Consider the following 21640-nt stretch of genomic DNA (forward strand, 5'->3'; position numbering starts at 1 on the left):
GATTAATAATTAAGAATCCAAAAAGAGCAGAAGGATTAATGACCGCTACACATTTCAATACAGAGAAAGAAAGAAAGAATGAATAGCCTCAGTCAAAAGAGGAAATTTAACCCCTGAAAAATGGTACAGCTACTAGCTCATGCGTAAGCAGCCAAGGCAGAAAGAAATTTACTCACTATATTTTAAAAGAAAGTGACATTCTCTGAGCAGTGACTTGTGAGAGGCCTAACATGATTTGAGTGAAGCATGCTCTGAGAAACATGTCCGGGAGACACTCATCTGGCACATGGGGTAGTGGCCACACTGCTCAGCCAAACTGCAAACTGCAACAACTCTGGACAGAAGCAAACATGCAGTCTAGGGGTTTGGGAAAGTACAGGAAGAAAGCAAGATATCTGTCAAACCTGCATGCCTAGGGTTGAATGCCAGTAAGATTGTCAAGACAGTATTTTGAATCTAGGAGCCAAAGTTCAAAATAACTGCTTAGTAGAGCATACGACTCCTCCACAGGACAAAGCTCAAAGTGCTCCTCCAATTAAGGGAACACCCAGTAACTGTACATAAGAAAAACAACCCAAACAAATAAACAAAAAATCCACCCCATGCATAAAATAATCCATTCTATGTCCTTCAGTGTTCTGTATCAACAAGAACGGTTCAGAAGTAGATGCAAAAGTGATAATGACTGGTAGGATATTTTCTGTGGGCAAAGACAAAACCAAAGTTAAATCAGGCCATTAGCAAAAGCATTTTCATCATTTCCTCCTCCTTTCCTCATATTAGACCCTTAATATGAAAGAATATATCATTCTTTTCCTTCTTTTGTGAGAGGGGGGAACAAAAACAAATTAATTTCTTTCTACATGGTCCCGGTTAGAAGTTCCACCCTGAAATCAAGAACATGATTTAGAAAAGGCAAAGGAAACACTGATCTCCATTTTTGTTTATCTAAGAATCCCGTCTGCTGCAAGGATTAGATTTTCTTAAATTTCATATTAGCTCTTTTGTGCCTTTGACCAACATGAATTGTTAGATTTTCAATATCTCCACTAGTTTCATGCTGTAGAACAGGGTTAAATTTCTGATACCTGTAATAACCTTATTTGACTATATAACATAAGCACATTGTTTGGTAGCTTTTCCAAGTGGATATGCATTGAAGGGTAAATACAAAGCTGATGTATAAAAAACAGATAGGGAGCACTAAACAATTTGTGACAAGGACTGGGGGACACTTCCCCCAGCTTCCCCAGGAAAGCAGGATGCCCACGTTCAAGCAGTCTCACGACATTCTTCTTCAGCCTCCTAATTTCAGGAGGCACTTCATCCTGAGCATTATGCACTTTGTGGGCTTGGGGCATTTTTTGTGGAAATATGATTATTCATGGCGGTAGACGCCATAATCACGTTTTTAGGCTTCCCAGATTTTGTGGATTAATTACAAAATGGCATACTTTTTTTTTCCTTCGTGAGATTGACTTAAGGAAAAAAATGAGTGCAAAAAAACACTGTGGTAAGAGGGCAGGAAACATGTATAGCTTTTTCAGGATGTCATGTTTCACACTGTACATAAATACAGCCAATTTAAGGGAAAGATTACAACCTATAACTATTTCCAGAAAACACATAGAACAGAACTTTCCCATCTATTAGAGGGATACTTTTAACACCTTTATAAAAAGTACATTCCATAGCTACTTACATGTCCAAATATGAAACCTCAAAAGAGATCTGTCAGGGTATATATATATTCACTGTTTTGGACCACACTAACTGAATATGATACCGGTTCAGTTCTAATCACGCTTCCTAGCACTTCTTTGAGAGCCTCTTGCTTTCTTTCCCTTCCCCATTACACCACAGGAGGGCTTACCCATAAAGGAAACCAAAGCAGTTTAAGCGTCTAATTTAGACAACAACCAGTTTTCCTGAAGCACTCTATCCTGCTTTTTGGATAACATTCTCTTCATGCAGACAGGTGTAATAAAAGGTGGGTTAGATGACAGTAGCTTTCCTGTTGATGGACTATATTTTTTAATCTTTCTTCTATTTTAGGGTTTCCACAGGCACAAAGCCTCAGTGACTTTGTTCCTCATCTTGCACTTCAGTGAAAAACAACAGCAAAAGTGACACTGGGGACTTCTGCACTAACACTGCTCATTGAGCTGGATCAGTTATGTTCTACTTCAAGATGTGAACAAAATGTTTAAGGTACCAGGCCCTCAGAAACATTTGTCCCCCACTATGTAAGAAGCTGAATGAGTTAGTCACACAGCCCCAGTTGTTCGGCCCAGGTTTAGCAATGAAGGAGAAGACAACCTGATCTAAACGTACTGGCTGCAGAAGACAGCAGTAATAAAACATAAATAAGTATTCGTACAAATGGGCATCTGCAATGGAGTAACAATAACATAGTTTGGCATCTGTGTTACTTCAAAGAGTTATTCTACAAGATTAATGCAATAACCAAAACTCAAGAGTTGCAGACAGAAAAATAAAGTTGCACAAGCTTAACTTAACAAGTAAGGAGTCCTTCATTAAACATAGATGTTAACAACTCACACACTACATTCAGTTTTTCCTTTGTCCTTAAATTCAGCAGAGCACAGCATTTCAATTAAAGTGAACTAAAACTTCTCTTTTGCCCTTGCTCCAACTTCCTGAATTAATGATTAAATTGAAAGTTAAGTAGTCATACAGAAGGGATGCAAATATGGTATGTATGAAATCTAAGCACTTCCTTACATGCTTTCAGGAAGCTAAAAAAAACATAAAAATCTTGCACAGAAAAAGTCCATGAAAGAAATTTGAAAACCATAAAGTACAAAAACAAGGTAACAGAAGAGACACACACCAGACTTTGAAGAGGCACAGGCTTTTCTACAGTGGTATCCAGACACAAACAGCACCACGAACGCAGTCTACTAGTATTTTAGGCTGATGGCAAGAACGAATCGCAGAAATGTTGCGGAAGCCTTTAGAGCTGGAAATGAATGGAACAAGGGTTTCCTTGACAAACTGACCTTGTTTGTTAATGGAAAAGCACTTCTCTTCCAAAATTCATCATCATTTTTACTCTCCAGAAGGGAGAGAAGAAATTTTCCACCTTTCCCCACCCCGATATTCTAGATCGGTAATGAATTACGTGATACACAGCAATGCTAGAATGGAAGAGTCACGGACAAAACATTGCTATCTTTTTTCAGATGGTTCCGAGTTTGCTCTTGGCAGCTGGGAAAAATAAGTTTCAATATTTCATAAAACTAAATGAAGAATATACTAACTACGAAGAATCACAGGCCTTAATGCTTTCTTGTTGACATGATGGGAAGTACATCTGCTCACCATGTAGTCAAAATCATGCAGCAAGAAACAGTTACCCCCTGGCTACGTGAAGATGGAAGTCCAGCCATGCAATTGCAGGAGGACAGGGAGAGAGAAGAGTTGCTGGGTTCTCAGCTAAGAGGCAGCAGGGTATGGCCCAGATGCCCTGTCAAGCAACACTGTCTTACAGACTGTCAGTTTGAACCTCCAAATGCTTAAGTTCAGAAAGATATTAGGACCTTATTCACTTTTCCCCCCCCTCTTCCTTTTTAACTGAAAGAATAGTGTGAAGATGTTTATGGAGACTTAGCACTCACCCGTTTCCACTGCCCTCAGTCAGGCAGGTCAGGAAGGCTGTACTTCCTGACTTGTGTTTGAAGCTTCCTGCAGACACTCCTGGAGCACATACAGAAGTGGCAGCCAACAGGTTGGGAACTTTGGGAACTCCCTTTCATTTCACTTGTTTCTGGCACAAGAGCCAAATACAAATATTTTCACACCGTGCAGTGTTCTCTGCTCTCTGCCTCCCCCTGCTCCTCGAGGGAATCATCACTGAACCTGACTTCCATGCTCCAGGAGGAGTCCTTCTTCCCCATGCGTCACTTCCTGCGTCACCTCTCATCCATGCATAATCCTTCCTGCTTGTAGTACATACCTTACTCTCCTTCTGTCCCCAAATATTCCATATCTTCCCCTCCCAGCCTTCCTATTCATACACAAATCCAGGGTAACCTGCCCTGGTTATCCCTACATCGGCCACCCTCCCGCCTGCCGCCTTCTCCCCCTTCCACCCACCTCCACAGCATTTTCCTTCACCGGGTGGACATATAAACTTCCAGGGATGGTCCTGAGGCAGAACAGCAAGGGAGGCCAGAGGGGAAAGCCCAGGTCTGGCCGGGGAAGGCGAAGCTCCCACCCTCGTTTCAGAGTGCCGCTTACACTTCCCATTTCACAGGCTAGTAATAAAACTACCTCCTTGTCACATACTTCTCCAGCGTAAATTCAGGCACAGGCTCTTCCTGTCCTAGGCTCTGCCAGAAAGTTTTTTTTACAAGCAATAGTGAAGTCAAAGCTGAAAAAACAGGTATGTTCATAGAAAGGAAGTGCTCAGCGTGAAGGATGAGCCCAAACATGCCTGGTATTATCAATCTCACTCATTCAAAATACTTTGGCAAAGTTGTCAAATGAATAGAGGAAGGGAAAGTGAGAGAAAAGAGAAAAAACATCATTTTAGCCACTTAGATGTACTTAAAGAAAATTCGGCATGGTTTGAGTATTTGTAGGGAAATGCATCAAATTTTGACTGTTAGCTGAATTACGTAGTGTATGAACTGTGCCCAGAAACCCAGATAGGGTGAAATAGAGAAATTTATTATTTTACAGCTGAGGAGTTCAACAGTATTTTGCATGTTTTCCATCTCCCTCCCCCAAACACACAGAATTGTGTCATATGTGCTCCACAAAACAGTTTTGAGCATACACAAGAGCAGCATACACAAGAGATTTTTGTAAAAACATGCTTATTTTTTAAATAATTTGTTGCCTAAGAGAATCTTTCTCCAAAACTCAATTGGATTTTTAGATACTAGAATATGATACACTCAAGTAAAACATTAAAATAGTTATTTGCAGCAACTTTAGTTTTATGAGTTTGTAAATTCTAAGCTCACAAGAAAATAGCAGTATGCCATCAGTACCCACAGAATACCACCAAAATTAGTCCTATGCAGATGTGATGCAGTCCTATCAATTACTAACCTCAGATAGGAACAGATATATCCCAAAACTGAGCTGAATGAATTCCGCTCCTCAAGAACACTGACCATTCATCTACATTACAGCTGCACCAAAGCACATGTATGTACTTGATGAGAACTGGAAAGTATGAGAGACAACAACTTGAGCAGAACGCTATAACCAACAACAAACGTGAAACTAAAATAAGAGTTAAACACGAAAACAACCACGAAAAGTATAACCAAGAACAGCAAACAATTATCATCTTTTTGAAGAATTTGGACATGTACTTAAAGCCTTAGTTTGAGCAGAGGATCAGGAATGTGCAATTGCCAGACAGTACCCAAAAAACGCACAGAGAAGATACTTATGCAAGAAAATTAGGGAAGGAAGTCTAGATAAAGCATATGCTGCTGTACATACCATGAATACCATGAGTCTGTTAGGGCAACAAGACAATTTAATGCTGTCAAAAATAATTCATTCAATTAATTGAGGGTCACAAAACACCTGGACCTCCTGTCAAAGTTGGTCTGAATTAGATATTAATATTAATCAATCTGCTTTTATTATGAACACAAAGGACATTTGCATATCATAATTCTGCTGGACTTCTCATCAGGGGCTCCTTGCCAGAGAGGCATTTGAAATGCTGCTTAGAATTCATGAGAAGTGCCAAGAAACCAGATCCAGTCTACTTCAGGTTAAAATCCCTATCATGCTTTGATGGTTTTGGTATCACCATGAATATTCATAGATCTGTCATCTGTGTTTAGCTGAACTGTTAAAGTGAAAAGCAAACTGGCAGTCTTGCCCTACCTGAATTTTACAACCTCAGTTATTCTATTTCCTTTCATTAAGCAGGAAGTCATTCACTGAAGAGACCAGCAATTCTGGGGAGGAGGGAAGGTTGGTTTGGCGGGGGGTGGGGGAGGAGGTTACAAGTAACCTCATCTATTACAACTCCTAATACAAGCTATGTATTACGAAGAGCAACGTAACTTCATGTTAGCATAAAGAAAGCAGTTACCAGAAGAGAGAGTCAGAGTTTCTACCCCTCTCCCCATTGCAGAGGGTCACAGATGTCACAGCTCCTAGGAGGCTAACTACCTCTCTCAGTGCATGAATTCAAGGATTAGAGGCTACCTTGTTCACTGCAGCGCTGGCAAAAGCATTCAAAGTTGCGCATTGCTGGGTGCTTTATTCTTATCCTAACATGTTTCAAATTCTAACTGCAAAAATTTTTTATTAAATGTTTTTACAAACTTAAACACTGTATTTTTAGGAAGTTAGGCATGCTGTGTTGGTACCACAAAAATTAGTAGCCCATATTTACATTGGTGGTATAACTTAAGTTAGGAAAACTAAAAATCTAAGGCCAGAGACAGCCTCAGAGTACATGTCATTAACATAGCCAAGGCAGTCTACCATACAGTTATCAGCAAAGTGCCACCTCTCTCCAAACTTCTGGCCGCACGTTCCCTTCCGGTGACTATTCTGTTGGCCTAATAACCCAAATCAGTCCACCAAGGACAAACCTGCACAAGAACGGATGCAAGACAGGAGCGAGCAGGACTGTCCAGTTAAACAGCAGCTAACTGTTAGCTGAGATAACCGCTACATGATAGGGTTGACAAGATGGCTAGAGTGGCTCATTTGTGCAACCTTACTACATGCAAGATCAAGTTATCAAGACTCTGCTTTACAGAAGGGGAAGCGAGAAGGCAAATTTCTGTTCCTCGCCGTCTTAATAGCCTTTGCTATCTATTCCTTTTCCCCAGCTTACTCCATGAAGAGAAAAACCAATATACAACAAAAAGAGTGATTGTAGGCCGTTAAATCTGGGTGGGTCCCAGTTTGAACATTTTGTCATGTGTTAACTGTGGATGTGTTCGGACCAGATCTGTGTGCATAAAGAAAAAACAGTACACCTTAAAAAATGGTATTTGTTCTTGAGAGGTACAGCTGTCTTTCTGTGGCATCTAACCACAGCTGGAGGTTCAATAGCAACACAGCTTAAAATAACCTTTCTGTATCGGTTCCCTGCTCCAGTTCACTGCACAGCACAGGCTGTCCAAGCAAATGAAGAAATAAATGTATGATTACATCCCCAGGTCCTTGATCAGCTAGTCCAGAAGCTTGGACTGACAGCATATAAAGCTGTACCTTATTCCTTAAAATTAACCTATTGTAGAGTTATAACGTCCTAGAAACACACCAACTCTTTAGAAATCTCTCAACAGGGTTTCATACACAACTAAACACAACAGTTCAGAGATATGGATTAAATACTTCATAAATTTTCAAGTATATTTGCACAAAACTAAAAGGTTCTAATATATGTGGGCCAAGACTAGCTACAGGAATGCCATGCCCTACTATTTTTAAGTACATGCAAATAACCAGAAACAGAATAATGTTCTTTCAAAGAGATTTTTGTAAGTCACATACTGAACAGGGAGGAGGGAAAAAAACTAAACAACAACAACCACAATCCAAAAAACAACCAGACTACCACTGTAAGATCACAGGCGCACAACTCCTACATAATAAACATCACAACTAGATCAGGTTTCGAAAAGCATTAACTCCACCATCATCCGCACCATATTAAGATGGATGCGCTTCTCCGCATGCACAATCTTGCATTGTGTCAGTCTCAGGTTACAGTGTAGTTGTCTCGCTGTATTACCGACTCCGATGCTGCCAAACAAGCATGGCACTGAGCCTTCAACAAATTGAGGACGATAGCACAAGCTAAATGTGCTTCCTTCCAGAGAGATGCCTTTGGGGCTGCTAATGCGGTACTCCATTGAAGCGTCCCTGAAAGCCTCTGCATAGTGTGGCACTAGAATTAATATTGAACAGCAACATTAAGCAGAGCAGAATATCTGGAAAGCAACGAAACTCCCCAGGGAATAACACTTAAGTCAGCTGCTCTCCAGAGCCTCCTAAACAAACAAATGTCATTTTTTTCCCCCCTCAAACCAAGATACCTAGAGTGTATGTCAGCGACTTCCCCAACTCCAGGAAGCTACTCCCTGTCTCCTCCAGAGCACAAATCCTACAGGCAAACATCCCATTGCCATGACAGAGCAACTAATAGGCTCAGCAGTCTGACTTCAACTTGAACGGGTACACAGACCTTTGGCTCCCATTGAGATGGTTTAGGTCTTTCATTTGGGCGTCGGAAGTATAGGCATGCTTGCAACGAAGCTCTGCCAGAGGCCTTCGGCGTGGCAGGAGCGGGGCTCAATGCGGCCACTGCGGGAGCACTTCTGGCGCGATCCTCTCTGTGCAGCCTCTGCATTCCTCCGCTCTGTTTGCTTACGTGAGGGCTGCCAAAGGTCTCACAACTTGCATGAGAAACACGTATTTGGCAACTCTGCCTGTGCTTCCACAACCCAGATGGAAGGTCATGCATCCTGCTAGCCTGCCGACACTAGGGGTTACCGAGGGGCCTGGGCTCGAAGCAAACGCCTGCCTTCACGCTAGCTGCCCCCCTTTGCTACAGTCAGACCTGAACATTAGCAGGGGCTGTTGCAAAGTCCTTGAGTGAGAGGCATATTCCAACATTTTTGTGTGAAAGATTAGCTAGGTAACCCCTTCTTGCTGGTTAGGCTCCAGGTCACTGGCAATACCAGGTAGTCCAGGAAATAACCTATTAGTACTAAGTGTCCAACAGAAACGCACAGCTTGGCAGTTACCTCTCATGACATTTGTAAGGGTTAGCAAACAAGTTTGTTATTGAGTTATTGTCCATTACATCTGCCAACAAGTTCAGCAGTTCTCAGTAAAAGGAAGGATGGATTACAAGTACTACAGGCAATAACGGAAAGGAAACACATTGGTAAGGGCTGGCTCTGAATGACAAGAGGAACTGCTGCTCCAGAACGGCTATTATGAATGGTCAGTGAATTATTTACTGGGGCTAAACCTGGGGTTTCTTAGAGTATGTGTTCAGAAATCATCCACCTACCATGACAACCTCTCCCGACAGCATTCGTGCATTGGAAACTGATTTCACAACAGACAGAAGCTGTGAGGAGAGCAGAAAGAAACAAAATATACTTTCAGGCAGATCTTTGGTTCACACCTTAAAAGCCCCTATAAAATACCGTGGAAGTAGTACTGCCTTTATAAATAAGTTTTACACATCTCCTGTTGTGAGGTAGGGTACTGCTTTGTGGATTTTTTTTTTTTTTATTTTTTAAATCTCTTCTACACTTGAGCCTCCTGGCATTATGCCTTTCCCACTAAATGGCAATAAATTTGCTTGCTGATTTGCACTGGGGGCTTCTTTGTCATATTTCAACCTGTCCTTGCTCACAAGCTGGGGAACAGTCTTCCGGTTTTCCTCAGACTGACATAAGCCAGATTTAAAGAGTAAAATCAAGATGTTTTCTCTTCACCCCTGTAGTTTTCAGAATAAGACTGAATAGGGAAAATGTATAGACTAGGAATAAAAAGCAGAGGCAGATGAGCACAGGTGAAACAAAGATTACAAATGAAGAAACATAGTAAGTCTGGGGAAGAATGCCGGGGAGGAAGGGAAGGAAGAAGGGAAACTTGCCTGGACAGCGTTACATGTCAGAGACACAGAAACCTTTGATCGCTGTTTTTGTTAGGACATAAATCTGGGTAGTCCAAAAAGAACAAAGTCACAGCAGTGGACTAGGAAGATGGGCAATATTAGGAAGTGGCTATAGCTGCCTTAGTGAAAATAACAATGGCCTAGAACAACTAGGCGAGAACCGGGAGAGAGAGAGAGAGATTTCCATTTCCTTTCTCCAGCTAAGGAGCCTCGGGAGGAGCAAAGAACAGCTTCTGTGTTACTCTCTGCATGTTTAGTTACCCCAAAAGCATAAATAGGGGACACAAGCAAACAGTAACTAAGAGAACGCTAGGCTGGACCAACTGTACCAAGAGGGTGATGTTGACAGCCTGAGAGCTAGAGAAAGTTTTACAGAAATACAGGTCCTGTAGATTGGGCATCTAGCCAGAGTCGAGCAGGAGCCTAGCAATACAGTAGAAGCACGTGGCGGGGGCAACTTCACCGTCATAATACTTGTGCAGTTTGTTTTACTTGGAAACGTTTTTAAAACTCTCCCCTAAATAGCAGGTAATAATATACGTACTTGAACGAAAGAGTCCACAAATGATCACAGGTTGTGCAAAATAGAATCAAAACTGCCAAATAATAACTTGCCTGATAAAAACTTTCATAACAGCATAGCCTCTACAGAAGCTATTTTCAGAATATCTATAAATAGAGTTTGAGTTGGTTTCCTCCCCCCCCCCCCCCCCCCCCCGCAGAACAACCATATCATGATTACAAGCTGTTTCTCATACAACACAGCTGAACAGCCAACTTATAACACACGACACTGCTATGGTTACCCAACATATTTAATAAGAAAGCAAATTAAATCCTGAAAATCAGCAAGGAAGACAGGCATTTTTACAGTAGACCTCAAATCTGAAACTGAAACGTCACTGAAAGTGAGTAACCTTCTAATTAAAGACTCTGTGGTCGGTATCTGAGATACAGATAGGACAGTCATCTAATTTAACTTGTTTAAAACATGGTCCTCCTCACTCAGACGTAATGCAACTTGAATTCAAAGTAGAAGAAAGGCTCAAATTAGTAAATCTGAACTGAGGAAAACACAGACAGTAATTCTGTAGTATTCTGATGCAGTATGAGATAAATGTTAGTGCAGAGCACACATTAAATGGCTGCTAACAGCATATGTAACAACCTAACTACACATATAAAGCTGGCAGTTCTGTATTAGCCATGTTAATACCCAACTCTATATTTAGAAATACTAAACCAAACATGTCTTCATTCATCCCTCTTTAAAGGCAAACAGCCCAAGGAGAAAGTTAAGTAAACTACACCTTCCTAAAACGGTAACGCTCAAAACACAAGACCATGCTGCAAGCACAGCCCCACAGAACGACAAAAGCCATCTTTGCACACTAATATTTTAAAATACAAGTGAGATTAAGTTACAAGCAAGACTGGGCCCAGATGTTGTAAGCTGCTATGTCCCAGCTACTTAGAACCCTGGATGAATGAAGCCTGTAGCCTAAACCCACATCCTAATGGACAGTTTAACTCACAAAACCACTTTATCTATAAACGGTACCCTTCTGGCATGAAAGGCTACTACGTTAGCTGGCAAGGAGTACCAGCCAGCGGAGTGGAAAGAAGGGTTGTGTTTGCAGGTACTGCCAAGGCATGCTCTGAATCAAAGCTGTAACTACTTCCTATGAAAAGTTTGAACAGCTTATTGCAGACTTAGCCATACCACTCGTTCATTAAGAACGTTAGCTATAAATAACAGTTATCTAAGCGTTAGAATGTGCTTGTCTAAGTCTTGTTTTCAGAGCTATCAGTTAGGTGTATTTCCTGTATCTCTAAAAAATATATTTACTGTTTTCACCAGTTACAAGAAATTGCTAGTGTTGCAACGTTAGCAGGTGATCTCACCGTTATCCCTAGAATATCTGCTCAGTCTGTTGTTTATTTTACTTAGTCCATGACAGCTTAAAAGTCACATCAGCCTATTTGAAAAGTTCTTTATAAAGCTGCTTATGGAAACAAAGATGACAGGGTAAAAATCAGTATGATGATAAATGGGCTAATGATCTTCAGATCATCCTGAAGAGATGAAACATATCTGTTAGTATTGAGCTTCTATTGTGGAAACACACGTGCTTTTCGAGAACCAAAATGCAAAACAAGTCTATTTTGCTGGGGCAATTATAAGAGTGTTATAAGCAATAAGAAATTCAGAAAAATGAATACTGTTATTACTAAGTGTATCAAATTCAGCAGAAAAACCATCAGTGGAGCCACACAGCATTGTCTAAATTATTTTTCAAATGAGACAGAACAGGCTCATATTTGATGAAGAACTACATACGTAAGATGTTTAGAAAAGGTTTTAAAACATATTTCTACTTTAAGAAAGAAAGTATTTGCTAAGCTAAAGAGGCCATAAGTTTACAAATGCACTGGTCAAATAGTTAAATAGTCTGAAAACATTCAGTCCTTCCATTACAAAAAAAATCTAGACATTGAGATTCAACAGTTTATCCACAAAAAGATAATACAATGAAGATAAAGCCCAATAAAAGTTGACTGATAATCTAAACTTTGTAAGTCTTTCTGCAAACTATTAACAATTAGAAATGGAAAAAATACCAAGGGTTAGGTTTGCATCTGCTGAATAATTGTGTGTGTGTGCATGCACGTGTGCATTGACTCAGTTCCAGCCATCCTTCCATTGAAGTCAAAGGCAAAAGCCTTAATTAAAAGTCACATCACATCTTCAGCAGTCATACACGTATAGAAAGTGACAGATAGCCAGTAGAGCAGATTTTATCATTTCCTTGTGAAGCTTATAACTGGTACATCAATTCATGTAATAGAGCCATAATGATTGTGAATGGAATTAACAAATGTCAGCGAGTTAAACAGTGTGAATATTTGAAAGCTCGAGAGGCATGAAGATACTAGGAAAAACAACACTAAGTTGAGGCACAAAGAATCATGAAAGCCAACTCTAGTTTCTCCCGTTCCTATCGGAGAGGGGTAGGCCTCACAAAACTAAGGTCCTTCAGGGAACAATTTAGAGCAGCAGCTCACACTTATGTGCCTCTGAAGGAAGGAGGCATCCCTCTATTCGCTTGGGACAGCGGCCTGATCTCTGAACGCCTTTTCCCCCAGCCTTACAGATTGCTTTTGAGAAATCCTCATCATGGCTGGAAGATCACAGGTGATTACAGTGACCCTGCTACTGAAGCCCATTATTACTGCAACATACTTCCCAATAAGTCGCCTCGGATTAAGCCTGCAGTTCCTCCACTAGAAGTTACCAATATTAAGATGTTTCAGTATTTTATAGTGTTTGCATTTACCTCCCTTCCCCTGCAAAAAACTTCCCCAAAGGAAAAAGCAGCTAACACCCTTTGAAACTACTGGAAGTCAGACCACTTATAAACCTGACCTTCAGGTCATATTTATCTGCGTCAACAGCAAGCTTTCCTATTTCTTCTCTATCCTCATGGAATTCTTTGGCTCATCAGGGACACAGGTGTGTTTATATGGATGCTTAATGGACTACACTGTAGTCACATGGCTGAAGAGAAGATGGAAAGATATGCGGGTCAGACAGAGGTGGGGAGTGCAAAAATCCAACTATGTAAGGCTTGAAATCTGCTTATATCAATATTAATATATTCCATTTTTACTGTACAGGAACTCAGCGTGTATTATACTACTGCTTGAGAGCCTAAGCCTTTCTTAAAGGAAAGGAAGATGTAATTGCGGGCTAATACTCCATTCGCAGGTCATTTTGCTACTACACACGTGTAAATCTAACAGTTCTCATCCCCTGCACTTAAGGGCTTTTCTTTTTCATAATCAAATGGTTTGAAGAGGCTAATATTGCAAGTATTTTTGTATACTATACAAATAGTATACTTTTCAGAAGCAGAGAGCGTGTTTTCATACCTGCCAAGTAATACAGACTGAGAATCTGATGTGACTGATTCAACTGATTTAACAGATAAAAAATGTAATTTACTTAAATTTTTGCTTCAAAAGTAATTTGCATAACCCCTTGACTGCCTGCTTTGAACCACACAGATGACAACTAACCTTACTGCTGGTACAAATCCTGCACAGGCTAGAAGCAGAAGGACTGAAGTAACCTTTAAGGTCTGACAAAAGTCAATAGTACATTGGTCATAAGAGATCAGTGTTCAAAGTCCTAAGAATCCTAAAGTTTTGTCGTTTAAAGAGTTGGTAAACAAGATTATTCAGGGACGGCAGATTAAATGTCTCATCCTTCAACAAGCAAAGAAGGGGCCCAGCAAATCACTAGCTAACCAAGTAGCTTCAGTACCTAGACAGGTCACAGCCTTTAAAAAAAAAAAAACAAAAAAAACCCCACAAACTTATTTTCATGAGGTAAAGACTTTCAAAGTCATCACTTCCCCCTACCTACCCTCACAAAAGGAGGGCTGCCATTTAAAAGAAGAAAACACCCTCAGTGACAGCATAGACTACATACAACAAACAGTACCGTTAAAAAAAGAAAAAAATACACCGAATGATCTGAATACACACACGATGGCTCAGATCCACAGCTTGCACCATGCCAGACGCTTGGCCAGCAGCACAAGGAGCTCCTGTGAGCCTCCCCAGGCTCCTTTGAGCTCTGATGCAGACAGATCACTTCAACTCTATATCTCTCTGGGTGCTTTTGCTATACAGTTTATTTAGGCAATGAAAGGGTGAGATACCCTATTCTCACAGGCCATCTCCAATACAAAAAAGAAATCATTAAAATTTAGACTGCAATTGGAATAGGTATCACTGCCTTTATAATTCTCAATAGATACGAGGCAATCTTCTTAAATTAAGAAGTTTCTGCAATTCATATAAAAGTTTGGGATAATCAGAATAATAATGGGGAAAGAAGAAAATCGTTTATCCAAGCCTCTCCACTTTTTATTTATTCAAACTACAACAGTAAGAAACCCCTAAAAGTCAGGTTTACTTTCTTATATATAGGTATCTGCTTAACCATAAGTCAGCAGTGACAGAAGTAGCTTGTTTGATTGCTGAATAAGACTAATTATTAAGAAAGTAGCCTATCATTAGCTTTGTTATTTTTAACCAAACCAGTTCTGGCACTCCAGAACAGGACACGGTTCCTCTTACAAAGAAAAAAAAAAATCTTCCCTCAGAACAAAAAAGTCACTAGCATTGAGTGCATCTCAGAATTTGTGTCTAAGGCAACAAACGCATGCACAAAAGCATTCAGGCATACCTAAAAAACCAAGAAACTCAAACATTCACAATGACTTGGCAAGAAATCAAGGGGAGAGGAGTTACCAGTAGGAGACTCCTTAGTTTGCAGCTCCTGTTGTAAAACACTATTTTAAACCTTCACATAAGATCTCATAGAGGCAGCAAAAAAAGCTTTGAAGTTTGTCACTTTCACAGGATTTTGTGTCACTTTCTGAACAGGGAGGAAAGTCAGCCATTATCCACATAATCAAGTTTTCAGTGCATTGTTTCAGAATCACAACAAATCAGATAAAAGTGGAATAACAACATGATGCAGCTAAGGCTGCTTACGGACCCATTTCTTTAATTAAGCAAAGGAACACATACACATCAAAGAGCAAGCAGTGCTAGTGGCACTGAACACATGCAAGATTAAATGCAGATTCTGACTTTAGCCTTCCTCCCACACGTACATTACCATGGTGATTTGCAAAATTTGCTGCCTGGGATTTTAGAATAGTGCAGTATTTGAAGCGCCCTCAGCAGCTTTGATTAGACACAAATACAAATTAAGTTGCATTTAAAGAGACAATAAGCCACAAATATTTCAATAAAGAGCTGTCTTCACAGCAGAACACCGGTAAAAATATCTTAGTATGACCTCAACCAGTAGAAACAAAGCAACAGTCAAGCCTTCACACTACGCTTTCAGTTCCTGAAAGAAAGGAAACTAAGTTTAAGGATTAGAGAAAACAGGAAAAATGCATAAATTCAGTATAAAAAGCAAAATCTGGAATCGCCAACTATCTCACTAACATTTGATTAGTTATCTACAGAAGCCTCATTTTCAGAGCAACTAGAGTTTATTTGCTTTAAAATAATTCTTTATTTGCACAGCATTTCACTAACATGCATGCTCATTTTGACTACAACTTCTGTTCCAGTTGTGGCTTTCCCCACAAGAGGGATCACTCTTCACTCAACTTTCGTTTGTGATAATTTGCAAGTGAAGTTTAAAACACAATCAAAATAAAAAAACAGCAGCAAAAAAAACCCCTGACGAACCAGGATTATCTCCACTGTCCTGATGACTACACACACATCCTGACTACAATGAAAGCACAGGACTGGGAGCAAAGGCAACTCTTCTTGGTTCTTTTTGCCCCAATCAAACAGTTGATTGAAACCAATCCACCACAACCTCCTCTACTTTGATTCTCCATGTATGCAGTGACAACATCTCATATTTTACTTTGGAAAATATCCTGGAAAAATAGCTAAAGCAATTATGATTCTAATGAACAGGTACCAGGGACAAGACTTCATGACTGCTCTTGCCCAGAAGTAGTGACGAATATTAGCCTTGCAAATATGCTCCTGCAGAGATGCAGTCAGCTTTCTATGCAGGTACAATCCTAATGGAGTTCGGATCTCAACGAGAGCTTCACTATTGACTCCACAGTCAGAGTTTTGCTTCAAAAACACTTTAACACGAAAGGTGTCCCTCACCACTCCTACAGACTTTCCAGGAAAGTAAAGGGAAGAACTGCACAACCACCACGCATGGGCCAAGAAGAAGCTCCAGAGCAGGGATTTACAGGTTTTTCTTTAGAGCCCTCCTAATAACCTTGGCAATGGCAGGATCTGGGGGAAAGAAGGAGGAAGAACGTGTGTGGAAAGTAGCGTGTTAGCGTCAATCATACGTCTCAGAATAAAGCATCTATACTGGCATAGCCCCCTTCAAATTCACCTCCATACAGTCTCAAGCTCAATTAACATTTTTCAAGAGCATCACAAGGATTTACCTATTACTAAACAGCTTAGCAGTAAAAAAGTTACAATCGTGTCAAATAACAGAGCTGAAGAGACCTAATCTTATCTTTAGGAATAAGTCACTATTTTAACACTGAAAAAAAGAGACCTCATTAGGTAACAAACCCCAAGCGTACCGTAAGATCAATGTCAAGCTCAGAGTGACAGCAGACTACCTGACTATTTCTGTAAGACGAAGTTTTTATAGGAGAGAGAAGGAAAAAAGTTCAACCGAGTTACTGACTTACACAGTCTTCATCTATCCCAGCGTGTGATTTCCCCCACACAACAGTAACAGTGGGGCCAATTAAACTTTAATCAAAAAGCGCAAGCATAGCTTTTTCATTCAATAACAAAGTTAACTGTAAAAGCATCACATGCTTGAGGACGCTAAAACAAAATACCTGAAGAGCAAAGGGTACATGAAGTATGAGAACTGAAGCAATTGTATTCGAAGACCTTCAGTAAGAATTAGAGGTCACTTCAAGGGATACTTCTGAACCTGTGTTTTCGTTGGCTTCTTGGACATGTCAGTGTCAGGTAAGCTACTGCTTCTGAAATACCAACACATGCTTTTGGCTGGAGAAAATACTTCCTGTCAGAGCATGGAATCTGTTTATACAGGTCAAGTAAACAAGACTGCTCTTAAATCTAAACTATGTTCATGCTTTTTTTTAAAAAAAGCATCTCAAGGCAGAACAAGCCTTATAAAACTCAGCTCATCAGAAAAGGACTTTTGTACCAAAGATCAGGGCAAGATCTCATTCACTTGAAGGGTGACTAGGGGAAATAGGTAGTCGAGCTCTAAGGAAAAAAAATTGTTCTTTTTTTCCCTTAGAAATTGTTTAAAGCTTCTAAAGGAAGCTCTAAAGGAGGAGGTGGAGTTCCTTTAGCAACCGGTGTTTGATGAGAATAGCTGCATCACGTGGGGCCAATTAAAAAAGATGTTATCGGTCAGCGCAAGAGTTACTGAACATGAGCCATAAGATAAAGCAACCCATAAAAGTAACAAAGGGCATTCCGCATGTAATAATTCAATGTTTAATAATATAACTGTTTTGACAAGGAAGTCAATTGCAATTTATGAAAGTGCTATTTTTGAAAAAAGATTTAAACAGTCAGTCTTCAAATTCAGTGGGTGATTACAAGAAGGAGGACAGAGATCCCTTTCCAAAAAGGAAGTGAAAGATAGCCTATATCAAGTCCATACAAAGATAGGCCTATACTTCAGATAGAAACTGCCAACTTCATGCAAAAGACAAAATACACTTATTTTTCCGGGAGGACAACTGAGAGGTTGACTGGAAAGACTTTGGTGACACCACACTATTTTGTGAAAAGAAAGCCTTTCTAAGAAACAAATCAGCATATGGTGATGGCTGATAAAGTTCAAAGCATGTACAGTCAAAAACATTTTCCTGAGTTGCACAGTAACTTGTAAAAAAGCACAGAATACCCAGATGCCCAGCAAACAATGATGCAGTCTGTAAAGCCCAGTTATTTGGTTCAGGCGTTGTTTTGTCTTTATACAGTGATTTAGATACTGATGAAACAAACAGCTCTCTGTTTTGGTCTAAATGGAGAGAGATACTTGCAATATTTTATCCCCAGTTGCTGAAGCGACAACTGTAAATATTGTACTCTTTTGCTGTGAAGAAATAACTCAACAGGCGCTGTCATCACTAGGTATAATCTCCTCCTAACTTTAGGAACACCCTCCATCATTTATATGATAATTCCTCCTTTACTGTGCTAAGGAAGAATTGCAATTTCTCCTCCAGTGCGCCTCTTCCCATACAGAGGCAATAGTTTATGCAGTGCAAACAAACCTGATTGCCGTGCCACTTCAGCTACAGCTTACACATGGTGGAGAGAGGATTCAGGCTCTGTCCAGCCACAGACTGAACTGATAACCTAATATCTACTAATCATAACCATATGTTTCTAATAACCACAATATCAAATCAAGCGCTCAGATGCCTGCAGCAGGACAGACCTTCCACAGTACTAGACGTTGGCCCGTATTACGACCCGTACTTTTAATATCAACAAAATAAACAAGCCATTTGTTTAACACAATCCCTGGAGACCCATTTCAGTTATGGTATTTAACAAATAAGTACCTTAGCAGCAGGTTTGACAGCAGTTCCTAGCTCCTGCAGACAGTGCAAGTGCCAGCAGCTTGCTTTCCTCATGTACTATGCTGATGCACTACTGCGCAAGCAGAGCAGATATCTGTTCCTCCTTTGACCTCTTAAGACAAACATTACTCATTTTATCAGACAGAAGGATCAAACCAAATCAGAGAAGATCAAAATTCATACAGTGTATTCATCCTTTCAGGAAGTGGCCTGCAAAACCTGCTGAAGATTATACTGCTACCTTACGTCCTCCTCCTTACACCCTCCTCCTCAACCCTTCTGTTAATGTTAGCACTGAAGAGAAAGATGGAGCAGTGCTTTAAAGTAGGTCTGCCTTCACTGAACTGTGCCTTCACGAAAGGCAGCTAATCAACGGAAAGTTTTATTCCTCCTGGGATAATAATTATTGTTGGACTAGTACTTTAATCTCATATATCAACCTCTAACTGCAGACAAAACACAGAACTAGAAAGAGACCCTGGGGTCCTCAAGCACAGCTACCCAGCTGTGTAACAGGCACCAAGAATAGATCCTCTCACAGGGCACTTTCCCAAATCACCAGCTTAACTTTTTTACATTTTCTTTATTGTAACTGCCAGCATTCTCATTGCTCGAGTCCCTCTCCATTCTGCTCTTTATTTTGAGTGAAGCCCCCACTGTAACACCTTTGGTGCAGCTGTCTGATTAGTCTCTTAACCACTTCCACTTGTCTCAGGCTGCTTATTTCTCAAATTTGTCATTATTTCTTGGCATCCCCAGTAATCATGCAATTAAAACGAAAGATACTAGGCATGCCAGACTTGCTGCACCAAGACTTCCATCTGGAACCCTTAGGTGACTGTGAATGCTCAAAAACCTCTTGACGGATTTTTTTTCCTCCTCTCCACAAAAAGGAGCAAAACCTGCCCATCTCAGCACCTGCATGCTTTACAGGAGCATTTATCTCCCCCGTGCAACACATGCACCTACGGCTGTGGGAAGCAACGCCATGCCCCTGCTTTCAGACGAATCTCAAATTATTCTGTTCAATAATATATTCTGAGGGGGGATTGTTTAATTGTGCAATCATCATCACGTATACTTCAGCACTTTTAGAGGACTAGGAATACTGCAAGACAGCTATAACATTCAATAAATCTTCACGTTAACCCTGTTAAGAAAGCTTTAAGAATTGACAAATTGCATTAGAAGTCACACGTCCGTGAACCAAGTACTTATCTGGAGAAAACAGCAGCTAATTCCTACAACCTTTCAGCATACGTGAGAAAACATTTCTTTGACTCCATGCTTAAAGTATCAGAACACTGACTGACACCTTCACATCACTTATCTGTCAGTTCCTTTAAAACTCAATTATTTGCTTTACAGGCCAACATTAACAGTAGGGGACATAACAGAACTAACATTACACAGAAATGTTTAATGCAAACATTCTTATAAATATGACAAAAAAAGGTACTAGCAAGATTGGAAGAAGGGCCGCATTACTCTTCACCCGTTTTCTCATATCTGAACATACGGAGAGGTGTACAGTGAGAAAGAGATATCCAGAGCTGAGGAGGTGACCAAACATAACTGCATCATTCAGCTGCAGTCGGTCAAAGCTAATTTGACTAGTCAAAGTATCATTTAAAAGCAAGGGAAAGCCTCCAGTCATACTTGAATTACATACAACAACTGCTCTGCAATACTGACCAGAATCCAGTGGATGCCTGCACGCACAGACCAGAGCTAACAGGAGTCATGACAGAGTCTGCAAAATACACTAGTAAGATTTTCTTAGCTGTATGGTATGCTGAGCTCACATACAATTTGCCACCTCAACAAACTTCAGTCCCCCAAAAAATGAAACAAAGAAAGGAGACTTGCAAGAAAGATACTTCCAAGAAGGTATTTTTTAAACTGTTGTATTATTGAATAGATTTAATTCAACAATATGCTTCATGCCTCATTGTAAAGGTTCGTCTATAAGTCATATTAAACAAAGCAAATCTCTCAGTACTATTTTTACAGTTGGAAAAAAATTCTCCAACTTGTTCTCCTAAGAACTGTCTCCACCCCCTCAATCATACACCACAGAATGAGGCATTTTCCTTGCAACTCACATGTCAATAATGTAAAAATATTATTTGCATATTACTGTATTGTAATTCTAGTAAGAAATCTAAACTGACTGGCCAAAAAACCCCCAAACAAACAAACCATATACACACACACCCCGCTTTGGGGTCAAAAGCTCTGGTATGTAAACACCATAACCTTCTAAAAGGCTTGCGCCAGTTACCAGGTATCACACTAATTCCTCCCCAATGGAAGAGGAATTATAGCAGCAACTGCTGATTAACACTATTTCATCACCACAAACTAGTACTCCTTCTAGAAACGTAAAATCATTAGTGTCTGTTATACTTCTTGCTGAGGAAAGAAAGACAAAAATGAGAACATGACCAACATTTCTTGTTTACTCTAACACCTCCATAGGACATGATCTGATTTCTTGTCACTACTCTATGACCAATGTTTTATCATTACAATGAACGCTCCGAAACCTAGAAAAAATGCCACAGTAAAAATAATAACAATAATAACAATAATAATGTGCAGAAAGTCACCTTCAACACACATTGAACTTCTCTCCTTCCTATTTCTAAAGCAATTCAGTTTATTTCTTTGGACAATAGAAACCATGACAGGATGTTCAAAACACTCCTGTCATGCCACCATCACCACTACCTTTGCTCCGACTGCTACACCACAAGCCACCACAGAGTTTGACGTGCCCATGAGGTCCGAATTACTAGCAGGCTTCAAAATA

At 40.2% G+C, this 21640-nt stretch overlaps 1 protein-coding gene across 9 annotated transcripts in view; it reads right to left on the reverse strand.

Moving 5' to 3' along the window:
* LOC104150278 (CDC42 small effector protein 2) overlaps positions 1-21640 on the reverse strand; it is an 86575-nt gene that overhangs the window by 62808 nt on the left and 2127 nt on the right. Inside the window, exon 1 of one of the 9 annotated variants that reach the window (XM_068927317.1) lies at positions 18808-18884. The exons of 7 other annotated variants lie outside the window; for them this stretch is intronic. The gene's annotated coding sequence lies outside the window, so the exon portion shown is untranslated. Of the gene's footprint in view, positions 1-9040; positions 9096-18807; positions 18885-21640 lie in introns of those variants that run through there. One more of the 9 variants, XM_068927318.1, reaches the window with a different exon arrangement.

Source organism: Struthio camelus, chromosome Z, assembly GCF_040807025.1.
Source record: "Struthio camelus isolate bStrCam1 chromosome Z, bStrCam1.hap1, whole genome shotgun sequence".
NCBI classification, from domain to species: domain Eukaryota; kingdom Metazoa; phylum Chordata; class Aves; order Struthioniformes; family Struthionidae; genus Struthio; species Struthio camelus.